Genomic DNA, 12,019 nt, shown 5'->3' with positions numbered 1-12,019 from the left:
ATTACACAGCAGAAAGAGAAACAGCTACAGTGAGGGGAAAAAAGTATTTGATCCCCTGCTGACAAAATTTGCCCACTGACAAAGAAATGATCAGTCTATAATTTTAATGGTAGGTTTATTTGAACAGTGAGAGACAGAATAACAACAAAAAATCCAGAAAAACGCATGTCAAAAATGTAATAAATTGACTTGCATTTTAATGAGGGAAATAAGTATTTGACCCCTCTGCAAAACATGACTTAGTACTTGGTGGCAAAACCCTTGTTGGCAATCACAGAGGCAACTCGAACCTTCAGCTCCCTCCACAGATTTTCTATGGGATTAAGGTCTGGAGACTGGCTATACATATACACAGTGGGGAGAACAAGTATTTGATACACTGCCGATTTTGCAGGTTTTCCTACTTACAAAGCATGTAGAGGTCTGTAATTTTTATCATAGGTACACTTCAACTGTGAGAGACGGAATCTAAAACAAAAATCCAGAAAATCACATTGTATGATTTTTAAGTAATTAATTTGCATTTTATTGCATGACATAAGTATTTGATCACCTACCAACCAGTAAGAATTCCAGCTCTCACAGACCTGTTAGTTTTTTTTTAAGAAGCCCTCCTGTTCTCCACTCATTACCTGTATTAACTGCACCTGTTTGAACTCGTTACCTGTATAAAAGACACGTGTCCACACACTCAATCAAACAGACTCCAACCTCTCCACAAAAGCCAAGTCCAGAGAGCTGTGTAAGGACATCAGGGATACAATTGTAGACCTGCACAAGGCTGGAATGGGCTACAGGACAATAGGCAAGCAGCTTGGTGAGAAGGCAACAACTGTTGGCGCAATTATTAGAAAATGGAAGAAGTTCAAGATGACGGTCAATCACCCTCGGTCTGGGGCTCCATGCAAGATCTCACCTCGTGGGGCATCAATGATCATGAGGAAGTATTTGATCCCCTGCTGATTTTGTACGTTTGCCCACTGACAAAGAAATGATCATTCTATAATTTGAATGGTAGGTTTATTTGAACAGTGAGAGACAGAATAACAACAACAAAATTCCAGAAAAACGCATGTCAAAAATGTTATAAATTTATTTGCATTTTAATGAGGGAAATAAGTATTTGACCCCCTCTCAATCAGAAAGATTTCTGCCTCCCCAGGTGTCTTTTATACAGGTAACGAGCTGAGATTAGGAGCACACTCTTAAAGGGAGTGCTCCTAATCTCAGTTTGTTACCTGTATAAAAGACACCTGTCCACAGAAGCAATCAATGAATCAGATTCCAAACTCTCCACCATGGCCAAGACCAAAGAGCTCTCCAAGGATGTCAGGGATGAGATTGTAGACCTACATAAGAATGGAATGGGCTACAAGACCATCGCCAAGCAGCTTGGTAAAGAAGGTGACAACAGTTGGTGCGATTATTCGCAAATGGAAGAAACACAAAAGAACTGTCAATCTCCCTCGGCCTGGGGCTCCATGCAAGATCTCACCTCGTGGATTTGCAATGATCATGAGAACGGTGAGGAATCAGCCCAGAACTACACGGGAGGATCTTGTCAATGATCTCAAGGCAGCTGGGACCGTAGTCACCAAGAAAACAATTTGTAACACACTACGCCGTGAAGGACTGAAATCCTGCAGCGCCCGCAAGGTCCCCCCTGCTCAAGAAAGCACATATACAGGCCCGTCTGAAGTTTGCCAATGAACATCTGAATTATTCAGAGGAGAACTGGGTGAAAGTGTTGTGGTCAGATAAGACCAAAATGGAGCTCTTTGGCATCAACTCAACTCACCGTGTTTGGAGGAGGAGGAATGCTGCCTATGACCCCAAGAACCCCATCCCCACCGTCAAACATGGAGGTGGAAACATTATGCTTTGGGGGGGTTTTTCTGCTAAGGGGACAGGACAACTTCACCGCATCAAAGGGACGATGGACGGGGCCATGTACCGTCAAATCTTGGGTGAAAACCTCCTTCCCTCAGCCAGGGCATTGAAAATGGGTTGTGGATGGGTATTCCAGCATGACAATGACCCAAAACACACGGCCAAGGCAACAAAGGAGTGGCTCAAGAAGAAGCACATTAAGGTCCTGGAGTGGCCTAGCCAGTCTCCAGACCTTAATCCCATAGAAAATCTGTGGAGGGAGCTGAAGGTTCGAGTTGCCAAACGTCAGCCTCCAAAACCTTAATGACTTGGAGAAGATCTGCAAAGAGGAGTGGAACAAAATCCCTCCTGAGATGTGTGCAAACCTGGTGGCCAACTACAAGAAACGTCTGACCTCTGTGATTGCCAACATGGGTTTTGCCACCAAGTACTAAGTCATGTTTTGCAGAGGGGTCAAATACTTAATTCCCTCATTAAAATGCAAATCAATTTATAACATTTTTGTTGTTATTCTGTCTCTCACTGTTCAAATAAACCTACCATTAAAATTATAGACTGATCATGTCTTTGTCAGTGGGCAAACGTACAAAATCAGCAGGGGATCAAAAACTTTTTTCCCTCACTGTATGTGAAAGCGTCCCTGGCAACGCTCCAACACTGGCAGTGGGTGGATAGGGGATCAATAGAGACCCCTGAGTCATGTACACACACACACACACACACACACACAAGAGAAGAGTAAAGTACATTTGCATACCGACAATAAATACAGCACAAAAACTAAAACCTCCACAACATACTGTGTCTAGACAACTTTACACATTTCCACAGTTGATACTTTAAAGGTTCTGTAAGCACACACACACACACTGGGTGCACCCACCCACGCATCCACTCCCTTAGAGGTGTCAACAAAGACATTTACATTTTAGTCATTTAGCAGACGCTCTTATCCAGAGCGACTTACAGTTAGTGGCCCCCCGTGAGAATTGAACCCACAACCAAGCGCCATGCTCTACCAACTGAGCTACAGGAGGACAAACCCAAAACCCATCGGGGTGCTGATCTTCACTGACACAGAAACCAGACACATTTCTCTAAATATGCCAAACTCCCTCACACCCTCACTCTCTTGTCCTTGTGTTTTGATAAAGCGGTTGCTCCGGCAGAATTCCCACAGATGGTTTCCCCTTGACGTGTTAAACTGAGGACAGACCACTCCTCCTCTCCGTTGTCTGAGCTCAGGCTAGACTAGATTTCACTCCGTCGGTTCAGACTCTATGTAACGAGCCAATCATTCACCAGTCTCTTGTGACAGCATTAACATTGAAATGTTCAAATTGGAATAGTTGATTTGGTTCTGGGTGCCGAGATTAGTAATTCATAGACAGGACACAGATTAGATTAGTCATTAGTGCACTTCAACTACCTCAACTAGCTGGTGCCCCCGCACATTGACTCTGCACCGGTACCCCCTGTATATATAGCCTCCCTACTGTTATTTTATTTTATTCTGCTCTTTTTTTCTCAACACTTTTTTGTTGTTTTATTCTACTTTTTTATTAAAAATAAATGCACTGTTGGTTAAGGGCTGTAAGTAAGCATTTCACTGTAATGTCTGCACCTGTTGTATTCGCGCATGTGGCCAATACATTTTGATTTGATTTGATTCATAGACAGGACACATATTAGATTAGTCATTCATAGACAGGACACAGATTAGATTAGTAATTCTTAGACAGGACACATTCTGGAGTTTGTCCAAACAATGTGAACGGAAAATTGCCTCCTTGGAGGAATATAATGTATTATATTCTAATCGACTCAATCATTGAGAGATAAAGGGCTCTATTCAATCTGTAAAACTGAAGCGTTGCGGATTCCGCAATAGAAATGTAATGGTCATTTCCGATTGAGCCACATACGCAGCGTTTACCCTGAATGCAGTCTCTGCTAAAGCAGGAACATTGCCTTTACATTTCAATCACGCTGTAATGCTGAACTTCCGCGATGGGATTGAATAGAGGTCAACGTGTGTGTGTGTGTGTGTGTTCTGTTTATTTTGGGCAGCCTCTCAGTGTGAGTGTGGTGTGTTGTGATTGTGCCAAGCTCAATTAGGCTCGTGTCCCAGCCCTCTCCAGCTTGGCCCAGTCACACCTTTGGACAGGACCCAGGGACGAGTGCCATACAACAGAGCTGCCCTGTGTAAGGGTGTGATACAGAAATAGAGAGAGAGAGTGATAGAGAGAGTGTGTGTGTGTGTGTGTGTGTGCATGTATGTGCATGCTTGCGTTGTGTGTATGTGTGAGTGTGTGTGTGTCTGTGTGTATGACCTTTGCTACACCAGCTGCAATGCCAGGTGCCTGGAAGAGCCCTGATATCAATAATCAGTTATCAAGGAGTCAATTCATTCCAAAACGATTCATCCAACAGTCACTGCAATTCAGCTTTTAACTGTGAATGTGAATACAACTAAATTAAACTTTGTTGACAGTCATTCATAAGATACTCTTCTTAACAAAAAAAAGTTTGTTTTATTTTACAGCCTGCTATTCATCTACTATTTACTCCTAAATGTCCAATTAAATAGTTAGTAACATTGAGAGATATGAAAACTATTTTTCTTAAGACCCATTCTTCCCATAGTGATTCCCCCTGGAATCAACTTATACTGTAAGAGCGATTCATCAGAGAGAATAAGAGAGATTCAAATGTATATAAGCGACTCAGTTCAGCAGGGAGTCGTTGGGTGCTGGGTCTCTGGTTGGGTGCCATCCATTCCCTCATGCTGACAAGGGGAAATTCAAACTTGAATCAGGAGGTGTTCAGGAGGCGGTCAGGAACAGCAGCTGTTTGGACCGTGTTGCGTTGCAGCTCAGGAATAGACCGCAACACCTCGGTAAACTTGAATCTGGTTGGGGGATACGTCCTAAAATAACAGACAAGGCCCTGCTCACTGCCTGCGACAGGGACCAACGTGCATTCTCTCTGTTTAGGATATCCTTTAGAGATAGCGGGCTAGTCGGGATATTCTTTAGGGATAGCGGGCTAGTTGGGATATCCTTTAGAGATAGCGGGCTAGTCGGGATATTCTTTAGAGATAGCGGGCTAGTTGGGATATCCTTTAGAGACAGCGGGCTAAGCTACACTGTGGTAAACATCAACATCAATAGCTGAGGCCATGCCAAAGTGTTAAAGTCATATTGGTATTTATAATAGGATAATAGGATAAGAAGTGGATAAAGTCAACTACAATCATTACAGCTCCTTACATTTGAGGACGGAGGCCATACTAGCAGGGGTCAGTCCCAGGTGTGTGTGTGTGTTGGTGTGTGTGTGTGTGTGTATTGGTGTCACCACAGAGCAGCTGGAGGTGAGAGGTCAAGGCTTAGCTCAGGGCATGGTTCAGGTCGGCCCAGTGCGTATCCCGCTGGACACACACACACCCCCAGCACACTCACACACACACTATCGTCAAACACCTCCACTAGACACATGGGCTGGCCTGAGCCTCTGGGCTGGACACACATTAACACTCTGTAGGAGTCTGAGAGAGGGAGGGAGAGGGGAAGAGGGGAAGAGAGAAAATTACACTCACCAGTTTCAGACACAAACACTCATGCCTATAATCTCACACACACGCACAGACGCACACACAGGTCCATGTACTAACGTAGGTTCTCAGTAGGTCTTTACAGTCGCCGTACGTCCTGGTCGCCGTAGTTACACAACACCTCCAGGCAGTTCTGCAAGAGAGGTCATTTTTTTCTTAAACAGTGTGTGGCTACTCCATGCTGTGTGTGTGCGTGTATGTATGTGTATGTTGGTGCATGTGTGTGTACATATCTGTGATTGCGTGGTTGTGGTTCCCAGTCAAATAAGCTTATTAAACCATACAGAGAGAAGTTCCTGATCCAAAAAGTTGGGCAATTTCCAATTGTGTGTCTGTGAGTCTATAATGCATAATACAGTACGTTATCCAGTAAACCTCCATATGTCTGAGACAACATGACATGATCAGTGTCCCAGTACCTTGAAGCCCCTGGCAGCGATGTGTGCAGCGTCCAGCCCTCACAGTTGGCCTGGTTGAGCAAGGTGCTGGACAGTACCGGGACCGTGGCAGGACCAGGGCTATGGTTGCGGTCAGGGTTAGGGTCATGGTGTGTGTGTAGTCAGGGGCAGGGGTGGCAGATGAGGAGTTGCAAAGTGTCCACATGTCCCGAGCTGACCCCGCACGGAGAGCCGTGCAGCTGTCCTGTGGATCACACACACATGTTAGCGTTGGGACACGCTCACACACACACACACACATACACACACACACAAAGAAATGATCCACTTACACACACTCGAAACTGTTCACACAAAATTGGCAAGGCTTTCTGTGAAATATTAGTCAATATGATTTCTACAAATGTGATATGACAGAAATAGCCCAGTGGAGCTGTGTACGTAGGCAGTGGCGGCTCCTGAAAAAATTCTCAGGAGGGGCAATTTTTCTGATGATTTAGGTGACCTACACACATTTTAAAAAAAGATATGTCCAGCAACAACATGAAGACAGGGCAGCATATAAGTCAATACCAGAAGCATTTATTGACTGATCTGGGGAGATGGATTCCAGTTTCTGTGGACAGATTATAAATAATCTCTGATGCCTTTGTTAAATTAGCTTTTGGTTGAATGTACTGTCGTAGTAAATATATAATGTTATAGCTTGGTCTGACTAAAATCTTGTGCATGACCCATTTTGTGTTGGGCGTTTGTTTTCAATCAATGCTGTTCCTATCCTATAACAATGGACAAAAGAGTCCTATCTTGTCAGCCTTGTCAGCAGGTGGCCAAGGACAACACCACGCCATAGGTCTCTCAGTTCTTCCAACTCACGAGTTCTTGCTCTGAGGACACACACACACACACACACACACACACACACACACACATCATCACTGATAACACACACACACACACACACATCATCACTGTTAAACACACACACACACACACACAAAAATCCCCTCTCTTTAGGCTGAACATTTGAAGACAGAGAACCCGACTCAGAGCCAATGCAACAGTGGAGGGGACCTCGCCCAACTCATCAGGACCAATCAGAAGATCAGAACTACTAGATTCAACCTACATCATTTATTGTATAAAATGTCTGCACACAATGTTTTCGGGGCTCTCTTCAGATAGCTCCCTTAAGAGTTTGACGAACGAGTCCGTGCACGCGATTCCAGATATCTTTACCTCTGAATAAACTGCCTTTATTATACCATATCCACCCTGTCCAAAGTCTCTACTTGGTCTCAGTTCTCCAGTAAACTTGTGATTATCAACAGTACACAACGGTAACAAACAATTGGGGGAACTCACGGGGCAGATAGTAAAGGTCGCAGTGACACAGAAAGCAGTTCAATGTCGGGGGTACAGAGTCGCTCTCTTACCAGGATCGATTTTCCCTAGTGACTGTGTCAGATCGCGTCCGCTCTGACCAGGGTGAAGCCGGCCGCTCCACTTCTCTGTCCGGGACTCTGTCATCCAGCCAAGTCTCCCAGCTGTATTGGATTCCGCTGCCAGCAGCGTTTTCATTATTTAGTCCGTTCGTAGCGGGGTATGTACACGATCAACAAGATCAGTCCAAAACCCACCACTGGAAATCCATGGTTGGCAGAATGTTTGTAAACTAAGTGTACAAATTAAAAACATAAAATAACGCCACTAAGTGTACAAATTAAAAACATAAGATAACGCCACACTGCAGGTCGCAACAGAGACGCTGCTAGCCGCTATTTTCTTAGTTACGTCTCATGGTTACGTCACGTGTGACGAAAGCGCGAAGTGCAAGCCCACAGACACCCATAGAGATTGTATTGAAAGCTTTGAAATTTGAAAAAATAGATTTTACATGGGAGTCTATGACAGACTTCTGGGCGATTTTCAACATGACTGAAATCGCCCCAAAAAACGGGCGGGGCCATTTGAAGCACTGACTTTAGCCTGATTTGACATTTAGTGGCAGTCAGATCAGATTAGAACACTGATAACTACTGTTGCCGTGATATAATTGATTAGAAAAAAATCCCTTCCTTTTTCCCCGTTTGGCAGCGTCAGCCCTATATCGCCCTATTGAACACACCGCCCCTGGTTACAGGGAGTGTTAAGTGGCGATGTCCCATCATTTCAGGTTGAGGGCATGAGGTAATAGTAAATATATTTAAATAGTGGAGAAGGGTGGGGTTAATTATTAGTAATATTTCTGAATTCGTGAGTGTAGTGTTAGATGGTAGGTTATTTAATTTTTTCAAGAAAAAGATAAGGGAGTTGGGCTCCAGTCTAGTAGGTGGCGGTAATGCAACACATTGATGCCAACCGCAGTTAAACCTCAATGAAGAAGAAGAAGATGTTTTTGTTTGGTTAAGCGGTGTTGCTGTAGCGTTCATGTGATTGTAGAGTTTGTCAAACAAATAGCCACTGGATTGATGCAAATTATCACGGTATAATTCTGCCAGGCAGGCATAGGCTACTTTGAAGTTCACATTTACTTGAGAAGGTTTTGGGTAAAGCCATACCTTCCCTACCAGAAGAAGGTTATCGTTAGCATCATCGCTAACGGCTACACAAAGTGTAGACATAGCCGCACGGCACACAGACAGGGGCATTCCTGTGCCGTTTCAGAAAGTTTTATGGAAATACGAATCACCTGATGCATTTTGTTCATGTCTTATGATTCACTTAGGCAAATGAATGCATGTTCTAACAAGTTGAATAGATTTAGTTGATTTCTTGCTAAGTTCAATACATTTTTGAATATTGTTGAATTTCGGTTTAATGTCTGGATTCCGTCCGCAACGCCTATTTTAAAGGGCCCTAGTCCATGAAGTTGTCATAAGTCAACATAGGATATGGCCTCTTTCCCAACCCCCCCCACAACACTCAAAAACATAGCCTGGAAATGTAAGCACAAGTGGATATTTGTCCGTGTCCCTTTCAGAGTGAGTGACACATTGACTTTATATAGTGTACCAAGAGTTGTTTCCTTGCTTACGGCCATACCAGCCTGAATACGCCCGATCTCGTATGATCTCGGAAGCTAAGCTGGGTCGGGCCTGGTTAGTACTTGGATGGGAGACCGCCTGGGAATACCAGGTGCTGTAAGCATTTTGTTCCAGTAGGGTGTACTCTTGTGTCATGGAGCAACTGCCTTTTATTTATCACCCTAATAATATCATGTATTTCTATTGGACTAAATGCAGTTTGTATGTGCTGCACTGCCTGCCCTGCCCTGATCAAATTAAATAATGGACAGTGCGTTTCCCTCAAAATGTAGGCAGTACATTCAGCCTTTGTTTTTAGTCTAGGAGACTGTCAATGTCTGTAGTCCATTAGGGCACTATAAAATCCCTTGGATGTTTTGCCTCATTCCGTTTTTTTCCCAAGATCCCTTTTTCTTCTTTTAGATTTCCCTGTTGACCGTTTGTCCCTGTTTTTGCAGGTTTTCGCTCTCAAAAGTACACCTTTTAATAGAAAAAACAGCACAGTTGGATGTTCTATGTCCACAACAATGTTTCAACTCTATCAGGAGACCATTTTTGAGGTCTTGGAAAATTGAAGACATTTAGATTTTGGGGTGTAGTTACCTTTAAATTCAAGCGTGCACCAGGAAGAGACCTTTAATATGCGGAGGCAGTGAAGAAAGTAGAGGAAGAGGGGTCAAGGGGGGGAGTGGTGAGAGTAGGAGATATGTACCAGTACAGAGGGATAGGCAAAAAAGTGATATATGTTTCAGTAAGATTGGATTTTTAGCGTTTATAGCAATGGTTATTAATTATACTGCAGGGATGGAACCCAAGTCGAAGAAAAATTGAGGTTGTGGTGGCAGCTGCAGAGAGGTATTTGGGTGTGCGAGACTTGACATCAGAAGAGTTACAGGGAGTGTTAAGTGGCGATGTCCCATCATTTCAGGTTGAGGGCATGAGGTAATAGTAAATATATTTAAATAGTGGAGAAGGGTGGGGTTAATTATTAGTAATATTTCTGAATTCGTGAGTGTAGTGTTAGATGGTAGGTTATTTTATTTTTCAAGAAAAAGATAAGGGAGTTGTGCTCCAGTCTAGTAGGTGGCGGTAATGCAACACATTGGATGCCAACCGCTTTAAACCTCATTGAAGAAGAAGATGAAGAAGAAGAATACATTTTTGTTTGGTTAAGCGGTGTTACTGTAGCGCTCATGTGATTGTAGAGTTTGTCAAACAAATAGCCACTGGATTGATGCAAATTATCACGGTATAATAATAAAGAAAGTTTTATGGAAATACGAATCACTGATGCATTTTGTTCATGTCTTATGATTCACTTAGGCAAATGAATGCGTTTTATAACAAGTTGAATAGATTTAGTTGATTTCCCTACTAAGTTCAATACATTTTTGAATATTTCGGTTTAATGTCTGGATTCCGTGATTCCGTCCGCAACGCCTATTTTATAGGGCCCTAGTCCATGAACTTGTCATAAGTCAACATATAGCCTGGAAATGTAAGCAAGGTTTAAGCTTCCTCAGTCTGTGTCACAAAGTGGATACTTGTCTGTTTCCCTTTCACAGTGAGTGACACATTGACTTAATATAGTGTACCAAGAGACTATGAGTCTGTCCAAAATGGGTGGGATGGGGTGTGGAGGAAGAGGATTAATCAGTCTCATTAACTCGAATGTTATGATCTGAAAATAAGGAATTTCAAGTTTGATGCTACTTCCTTGAATGCCTGCCAGTTCTCTATTGGGAAGAAGGCATGGGGCGTGGTGGAAGAGGATGAATCAGTCTCGTTTCCTTGAATTGAATGGTCTGAAAATACGTTTCCAGTGTGAAGCTACTTCCTTGAATGCCTACCGTAGCTTATTCAAACCTGTCTCAAAATACACAACACTGCCCCTTTAAGACAAAAAAAAAAGCTCATTACCTGACTGGCTTTTCAAAGATGTCTAGAAATGTACATGTTTTGTGCTCTTGTAGGAACCAATCACTCCCCTATTGCTGACTACAAAGTATCTATAACTGGGCTATTAACTCACTAACTAGCAAAGGATATGAACAACATGTGCAGACCTCAAAACAAGCGCATCTACTCAAGACCACAGCTGTAAACACAGTCCTGTTCAAAGTAAATGGCACAGATACATATTTGGCCAGTGGTGGAAAAAGTACCCCAAATGTCATACTTGAGTAAAAGTAAAGATACCTTAATAGAAAATGACTCAAGTAAAAGTGAAAGTCACCCAATAAAAGTATCAAAAGTAAATTAAATTGCAAAATATACTTAAATATCAAAAGTAAAAATAATTTCAAATTCCTTAAAGTAAGTAAACCAGACAGCACCATGTTCTTGTTTTTTTAAATTTACAGATAGCCAGGGGCACGCTCCAACACTTGGACATCATTTACAAATGAAGCATGTGTTTAGTGAGTCGGGCAGTAGGGATGACCAGGAATGTTCTCTTGATAAGTACGTGAATTGGACCATTTTCCTGTTCTGCTAAGCATTCAAAATGTAAGAAGTACTTTTGGGTGTCATTGAAACTGTATGGAGAAAAAGTACATAATTTTCTTTAGGAATGTAGTGAAGTAAAAGTAGTCAAAAATATAAATAGTAAAGTACAGATACAAAAAAATAGTACAAAAAACGTTAATAGTACTTTCAAGTATTTTTACTTAAGTACTTTACACCACTGTATATGGCAATGGTCTATTTGCATATAGGCCTACTGCAGCTCTGTGTAGAGTACTCAGTCGTGGGCAATATAATCCTACTTCAAAACACAGCATAATCTCTTGCATAGTTCGTTTTGTTTCAGTATGTTGCATTGAAAGTGGCTAATTGCATTGATTCGATCACAATTGCCACAGTAAAGGGAAACGTTGATAGTTAACTAACAGGGAAAACTCTAGAAAATTGAGTGAAACGCAATCTCCTGCTTCTCTCCGTGGGCTGATATTTCTTCTGCGGCGCTGTGCGGCAATCCCGGGGGAGCTGCTTGGCAGTCTAGAGGCCAGTGGCGGCTGGTGAAAAATATTCTCGGTGGGGCTGTGCCATACTTTTTTTTTCCTGTAACCATCGCGATATATTTTAACACA

The 12,019-nt window shown here is 42.7% G+C and overlaps 1 non-coding gene across 1 annotated transcript; it reads left to right on the top strand.

The window, feature by feature from the left end:
• The first annotated feature begins 8,932 nt into the window (after positions 1 to 8,932).
• Positions 8,933 to 9,051, top strand: LOC123487488. Its single transcript, XR_006659790.1, has one exon. It is a non-coding gene; the product is annotated as a 5S ribosomal RNA (ribosomal RNA).
• Positions 9,052 to 12,019: the final 2,968 nt, after the last annotated feature.

This window comes from Coregonus clupeaformis, unplaced genomic scaffold, assembly GCF_020615455.1.
Source record: "Coregonus clupeaformis isolate EN_2021a unplaced genomic scaffold, ASM2061545v1 scaf1727, whole genome shotgun sequence".
In the NCBI taxonomy this organism is placed as follows: Eukaryota; Metazoa; Chordata; class Actinopteri; order Salmoniformes; family Salmonidae; genus Coregonus; species Coregonus clupeaformis.
Note: the sequence above shows the minus strand (reverse complement) of the source record. Positions and strands in the feature narration are given on the sequence as shown.